The sequence below is a fragment of the Leucoraja erinacea genome, chromosome 14 (assembly GCF_028641065.1).
Source record: "Leucoraja erinacea ecotype New England chromosome 14, Leri_hhj_1, whole genome shotgun sequence".
NCBI classification, from domain to species: Eukaryota; Metazoa; Chordata; class Chondrichthyes; order Rajiformes; family Rajidae; genus Leucoraja; species Leucoraja erinaceus.
In genome coordinates, this window is record NC_073390.1 from 47538416 (window position 1) to 47546272 (window position 7857).

The 7857-nt window shown below is 43.6% G+C and overlaps 1 long non-coding RNA gene across 1 annotated transcript; it reads right to left on the bottom strand.

Annotated features, from left to right (window-relative positions):
- Positions 1-2109: 2109 nt before the first annotated feature.
- On the bottom strand, positions 2110-7047 carry LOC129703688 (uncharacterized). Its single transcript, XR_008724604.1, has 2 exons — positions 5939-7047; positions 2110-4903 (listed from the first exon to the last, which is right to left on the bottom strand). It is a non-coding gene; the product is annotated as an uncharacterized LOC129703688 (long non-coding RNA).
- Between the last annotated feature and the right edge of the window lie 810 nt (positions 7048-7857).

Below are 7857 nucleotides of genomic sequence, written 5' to 3' on the forward strand. Positions count from 1 at the left end.
GCGAGTTACCTGGAGCTATGAGTTACCTGCAGCTGTGACTTACCTGGAGCTGCGAGTTACCCAAATCTGCAACGTCCCATCTCACTTCCAGAGAAGGATTCTGGTGGAAGCCTCTGATTTGTGGAAGAGGACCAGAGGAAGCAGCTGATTGGCTTGTATCCTGGGTAAGGCTTTGTATTGTATCCATGATAAGGGGGAGAATGAGGGCCAGGGCAGTTTACTGTTCTGGATGTCAGATGTGGGAGGTCATGGAGTCTGAGTGCTCTCCAGACGTCCACATCTGCGCCAGGTGCGTCGAGATGGGGCTCCTAAGGGGCCGTGTTAGGAACCTGGAGCAGCAACTCGATGACCTCTGTCTGCTCAGGGAGAGCGAAGAGGTCATAGAAAGGAGTTACAGCAAAGATCCTAGAGGAGCAAGATAGACCACTCTTCCGAAATTCAATGGGCTGACGTGTAGTACGTGACGGAACGTCACGGCCGCCATTTTTCAATGCGATACGCGACTTCCGGTATGCCACCCGCTGTGATCCAAAGCAAAGATTATAGAGCTCCGCTATAATCTTTGATCCAAAGCAAAGATCCTCGAGTATCTTGTAGCGGTAACAGCCCCCTCCTTTGTGTAGTTTCCCTTGCATTGTATTGCTTTAACACACACTGCAAAAAATTAAATTTAACGTATATATATTTAATATATTTATATGAATGTGTGTCTGTGTGTGAGAGGCAAGTTAGAGATAATAAAGTTTATTCTCATGTATCAGAAGCAACTTTGATTTAAATCATCACTATTAATTTATTTGTCTTGTAAGATGATATACATAAACCATAAAGGCAATTATATATATAATTATAATTATATAGTAATAATATATATATGCATATATATATATATGTATACACACACATATATACACACATACACATACATATGCACACATACAAATGCACATACATATTGATACATTTATATGCATACATATATACACATTTATAAACATATATATATATATATACACATACATATATACACACATATACATGCATATATACACATACATGCATATATACACATACATATATATTTATATATATTATCATTTTCCAACGATCAATAGATTTACGATCAGCTCCTGTGGATTGGAGGATAGCTAATGCTATCCCACTTTTCAAGAAAGGAGCGTGAGAGAAAACGGGAAATTACAGACCAGTTAGCCCGACTTTGGTGGTGTGAAAGATGCTGGAGTCAATTATTAAAGATGCAATAATGGGGCATTCGGATAGCAGTAAAAGGATCTGTCCAAGTCAACATGGATTTATGAAAGGGAAATCATGTTTGACTAATCTTCTGGATTTTTTTGCCACAAGGCTTGGTGTTGGGGCTGCAACTGTTTACCATATATATTAATGATTTGGAAAAGGGAATTAGGAGCAAAACTAATGCATACATACCTACATATTTAAATTCATCTGATAAGTTGGTCAAATAACATGGGCACCTTCTTGCTTTTTTTGAGACATGGATTTTTTAAATGTGAATGTCTCATAGCAACACATTTGTGGGTCAACAGTATTTTGTACCAACCCCCACAATTTCAAATAATTCTAAATTGAACTTCTTAAACAAGGAAAACAATTTTTATTTACATCATTTTGTGTGGCTGTCAAGGTAGCTGTGTTGACTGTAATTATGAGACTGCCGGGCAGTATCACTGTGAATGGTGGTGGCTGTGTGTTTTAATGCAAGTGTGAAAAGGAGAGTAAATTTAAAGAGACAATGTGAGAACCATCAGGGTTTCATCCAGGAACCAATTTAAAGGCAAGTTTCCATCAATTACAGTATTTTAATTGAAAATCTTACTATTAATATTCTTCCTAATTAGGCTTTTTGTGTTCCCTCTTGAACCTTGTGTCTCCCAGAGCCTCTGGGGAGGTTCTAGAGATACAATAACCCAATCTTGAGGCAAATAACCATCTTTAAAACTGGCATTGCCTCTGCCTTTAATTCTACATTCTCCGAGGATGCTGGATGCCACGACAATCTCTTGCAACAAGTACAGAAAGGCAGTCAGCTGCAAAAAGATCAAAGAGAGGAAAGAGTATGGGAAAGGCTTTTCAGAATCATAATCAGATTTTATTTTCCAAGTATGTTTTGCAATATACGAGGAATTTCATTGGCCAGGTCAGTCATACAATTAAAAGCAACAGCACTCAAAAACACATTTTAATACGGACATTCACCAAAGTGACTCCTACACATTCCTCACTGTGATGGAAGGCGAAATAAAGTTCAAGTCCCTTCCTTTTGTTCTTCCTCGGTCGGGGGCCTCAAGCCCCCCGTTCAAACTCCGTTCAATGGTGAACTCCTCTTGGTCTCCAGGCCTATAGTGCTGCACAAATCACTGCACCACATGCATCTATTTATTCATTTTTCACATGGTTCATATGCAGCTGGATATTAACTTGCTGACATGGAAAGAGATGCAGTGAGCATTCAATAGTTCAGACTTCTGTGCGAATTAAGGGGCTGCTTGATGGGCTGAGGGTAATCGAGATTGGCTGATTGTCATTCTTTTGGAAGAACTGATGGAAGTTCTTATGGAAAAGCTGATGAATTGACTACGGGATGAGCTGGTGGGCTCGAGGATTGCTGGATGAGTGTTCTAGAAATATAGAAAATAGGTGCAGGAGGAGGCCATTTGGCACTTCGAGCCAACACCGCCATTCATTGTGATCATGGCTGATCAGCCCCAATCGATAACCCATGCCTGCCTTCTCCCCATATCCCTTGATTCCACTAGCCCCTAGAGATCTATCTAACTCTCTCTTAAATCCACCCAGTGATTTGGCCTCCACTGCCCTCTGTGGCAGGGAATTCCACAAATTCACAACTCTCTGGGTGAAAAAGTTTTTTCTCACCTCAGTCTTAAATGGCCTCCCCTTTGTTCTAAGACTGTGGCCCCTGGTTCTGGACTCGCCCAACATTGGGAACATTTTTCCTGTATCTAGCTTGTTCAGTCCTTTTATTCATTTAGATGTTTCTATAAGATCCCCTTGCATCTAACAAGTGTTTTATTGTCATGTAGAACAATTTCCTGCATCTAGCTTGTCCCAGATAGAACAATTAAATTCTTACTTTCAGCAGCACAACAGAATCTGTAAACATAGTACACTGTAAACAATATGATAAGATCCCCCCTCATCCTTCTAAACTCCAGTGAATACAAGCCTAGTCTTTTAAATCTTTCCTCATATGACAGTTCTGTTAGGTTATTTGATGGTTAGGACAGGTTTAGAGGGGTATGGGCCAAATGCAGGCATGTGGGACTAGTGTAGATGGGACATGTTGGCCAGCGTGGGCAAGTTGAGCTGAAGGGCCTGCTTCTACGCTGTGAGACTCTATGACTAGGTGATCTGTTGAGGCTGGTGGTATGCCATGAGGAACAATGGGCATGGACCTTTGTAAACCACCACCTGGTTGAGTCTCCTTGAGTCACCATCGGCATTGATAACATCAGTCAGGGGTTGATGATCTGCAAAAAACAAGTTGGTCTCATTCTTGTTCTCTCATGCGATACAGGCAGCAGCTCTGAACTGCCTGTGTTTGCCCTCTTGGCTGTCTTGTCAAATTACGCTGGAGATTAGAGTCACCCCTGAAACAAACAGTGCCTTGTGATCCACAGGGGAAAAATAAAATCTAAATGCAAAACAATGAATGGTTTAAATCAAAGAAAATGATACAAAGAGGCCATTAGAGCAATACCGATCTAGGAAACTGAGAGCAGATTTTACAATGCATTTAAACCTCTCCCATTTTTATGAGAATCATTCCTGGAATATGTAGGAAGTTTATTGTAACCCAGTGCCCTAATGGATTAAAGGCGGCATGGTGGTGCAGCAGTAAAGTTGCGGCCTTACAGTGGGTGCTGTCTGTACTGAGTTCGTACATTCTCCCCGTGACTGAATGGGTGTTCTCCGAGATCTTCGGTTTCCTCCCACACTCCAAAGACATACAGGTTTGTAGGCTTGGTATAAGTGTAAATTGTCCCTAGTGTGTGTAGGATGGTGTTAGTGTGCGTGGATCGCTGGTCAATGCGGACGCGGTGGGCCAAAGGGCCTGTTTCCGTGCTGTGTCTCTGTAAGAAATAGAAGCAAGGATAATCCATCTAAGTTCACACCACCATCAGTAAGATTATTGTTGATCCTGCAACTCAACACCTTATTCCCACATTCTCTCCATTATCCTTCATCCTTTTTGTATTTGAAAAAAAATATCTCTCCTTTCAAGGGCTCGACTTCCACCATCTCACGCAATAAAGAATTCCAAGATTCCCAGCCCTTGAGTGAAGAAACTGCTCCTTGTCTCATTACTAAATATCATGACCCATATTCTGAGACTTTGGCCCTCGTTCTAGATCACCAGACCAGCCGCAATCTCCACCCACGAGTCCAATCTAAACAGAGATAGACACAAAATGCTGGAGTAACTCAGTGGGTCAGGCAGCATCTGTGGAGAAAAGGAATAGGTGACGTTGTAGGTCGGAAGCCTTCTTCAGACTGCGTTCTGACACTTCTTCTTCTTATTGCGTATGGCGTGCACAGCCTAAAGTTGTAGGACAACTTGTTCTATTTGATCTTATTTGACTGTGCACACCGGGTTGATTGCATTTGTCGAAACAGGGCGGACCACGTGAAGGTTGCAATCTCCCACCCCGCGTTCTGACACCAAAGAGCAAAATGTCCAACGTAGATACAATAATAAATATATCGCCATTTGCATTAGTTTTGTGCAGTTAACAAATCACAATTTCACACAATGTACATAAGACGGCAGTTATTTGACAAATACTCTGCAGTTCAGTGCAGGAGATCTTGTCGATGAGTATTCTGGACCCACTGTTGACATCTGAAATTACAGGAGATATCATTTAGGATTAACTAATAAGAAAAAAGATGATCATAACTACATGCCTGAACAATGGATGATATATCACTTAAATGCAATTGTTTTCAGTTGTGTGGAGATCTGTATGTTGAAGATGTATTTTGCCTCTAATATGTCAATTTACCTTAAATGTAGAACAGCTTATTAAAATCTTCTTACAAAGACCATTAAGTATTTTCTTTCTATCCTCTTTTGGACCCAAGGCATAGCAGAGCTGCCAACTCGCGAAGAGGTAAGGGAGGGAGAGAGAGGGAAGGGAGGGAGATCGAGAGAGAGAGAGAGAGAGAGAGAGATCGAGAGAGAAGAGAGGGAGAGAGAGAGATCGGAGAGGCGGGAGAGAGAGAGAGGGAGAGAGAGAGAGATGGGGAGAGGGAGAAGGGAGGGAGGGGGGGGGGGGGGAGAGGGGGGGGGGGGGGAGGGGGGGAGGGAGAGGGGGAAAAGGGGAGAGAGGGAGAAAGGGGGAGAGAGGGAGTGGAACGATACCACATTATAACGCGCAGCCGTCCCATTCCGACCAAAGATTATAGAGCAGAGCTCCTCTCGTATCTTTGATTGCGGCCGCCGCCACCGAACCCCCCGACCCACCATTGCACCCAAAGATGATAGAGCAGAGTTGTATAATATTTGATTGCACCCTTCTTCACGGCGGGGTTGTGATCTTTGCTTGTGATGTCTCGACAATTCGAGGGATATAACGGGTAACAGCCGCCCATTCTCGGACACGAATCTGAGCTCGAAATATCCCGTGGTCACTGGGCCTGATGTGTCCGCGGGCCATATTGTGGAAATAAATCCCTTACAAGAACAAAACCTAAAATGTACAGAAGTGTTAAAATTGTCTTTATTATTATGGTAAGTAAAGATCTATTAAAAATAAGTCTAATAACTTTCTAATGTACCGACAAACCTAGTTTCCCAATGGCTGTTGATGGGAGAACAGAAAATAACATTTTCACGACAGAATATCGACTGAAAATAATAAAAATATTTTCTCACCTTTCTTTTTTATTGGGGAACCTAAAGAATGACAGGGTGGGTCGTTTAGATTTACGATTAGAATACTTGATAGCAGAGCAGTGAGATGAAATTTAGATAAGGACGCCATGACAGTGTGGGGGAAGCCCAATAAATGCCTCGAAAAATGGCGTCGACGATCACACACGTCATACTACGCGTTTTTCGAGGAGTGGTCTATCTTGCTCCTCTAGGATCTTTGGTTACAGGGAGGTGGTCACTCCAAGACCACGGGAGACAGAAAACTGGGTCACAGTTAGGAAGGGCAACGGGCAGAGGCAGGGACTGGTGAGTACCCCGGTGGCTGTACACCTTGAAAATAAGTACTCATGTTTGAGTAAGGGTGGGGGAGACAGCCTACCTGGGGGCAGCGACAGCGGCCAGGCCTCTGGCACAAAGACCGGTCCTGTTGCTCTGAAGGGTAAGGAAAAGAAGGGGAGGGCAATTGTAATGGGGGACTCTATAGTCAGGGGGTCGGATAGGCGATTCTGTGGACGCAGACAGGAGACCCGGATGGTGGTTTGCCTCCCTGGTGCCAGGGTCAGGGATGTGTCTGAACGTGTCCAAGAAATCCTGAAATGGGAGGGAGAGGAGCCCGAGGTTGTGGTACATATAGGTACCAACGACATAGGTAAAAAAAAGAGAAGAGGTCCTGAAAGAAGAATTTAGGGAGCTAGGTAGAGAGTTAAGGAGAAGGACTGCAAAGGTAACAATCTCAGGATTACTGCCTGTGCCACGCGACTGTAGGGGTTTTGCGTTTCCCTTTATTTCACTTCGGGCCCAACTGCCCGAGTTATTCTCTCCCTTGTCAGAGGGTCAAACGGCCACCACTCCACTCGAGCGGTTTCCAAGAGAGAGAATACAACAAAAGGGATTCCCCTAGGTTCTAGACCTCGGAATTATGGTGGGATATGATAAAAGGTTGAATTGACCAGAGTGTGCTGATGAGGGAAAACAGAAACCAAGATGGACTCAAAGCAAGTCTAAAATTTACAGGCTTTATTGAACAATGAGAAATCGAATCTCACCAACACTACATAATACGTGGCTAAACTTATGCTTTAAACTAAAACTATGGACGGAAAACTATCGGTCACGTCGTGAAACTTACTTTACACACTTTTACCTGCAAGTATATCCCCCCCCCCCCCCTTTCTATCTCAACTCTACTATACTATTTTGGGAATTTCACCAGGTCACTGGGATACTTACAGTTTGGGCTCACGAGCCGTCCAGCAGAGCAGGAAGAAGAGAGAGAGACAGAGTTCTGGCTTGACTTCTGTTTTATACCTGAGCTTCCTTTGAAACCCCCAGGTGGTCCTCTGGATGAAAAGGGTTCTTTTGATGATACCCAGTTTCGATCTGGCATGAACAATAGGCTTCCGATGATAAGGGGTTTGCTGATGTCATGATCCCTCAGCCTGATCGTTATCCCATCGCCTGGACGGGCTCCTATTGTCTCGATGGATGGGTCATTCTGCTGAGACTTGGTTCCTTCCTTTGTGTATCCAAGATAACCTCGTTATCTCCGTCTCAGCCTTTCCTCCCCACACCATTCGCCCAGTTGTTTGATGCGCAAGTCCACATGCCAGACAGGTTTGTGGATTGGGGGTTATTCCGTTGCAGCCAGCAAATTTGTCTTTTTTTTAAATGTCCATGTCCTTATCAGAGTTCTTCCATGATTTTGGAGGATTTGCCCCAATAACTTACAGACAGTGAGAGTAGGAATGGAGCGAGGTGGAGAATAAATGAGTGGATGAGGGACTGGTGGAGTGGGTATGGATTCAAGTTTCTGGATCATTGGGACCTCTTTTGGGGAAGGTGCGACCTGTACATAAAGGACGGGTTGCACTTGAACTCAAGGGGGACCAATATCCTGGTGGGGAGATTTGCAAAGGCTA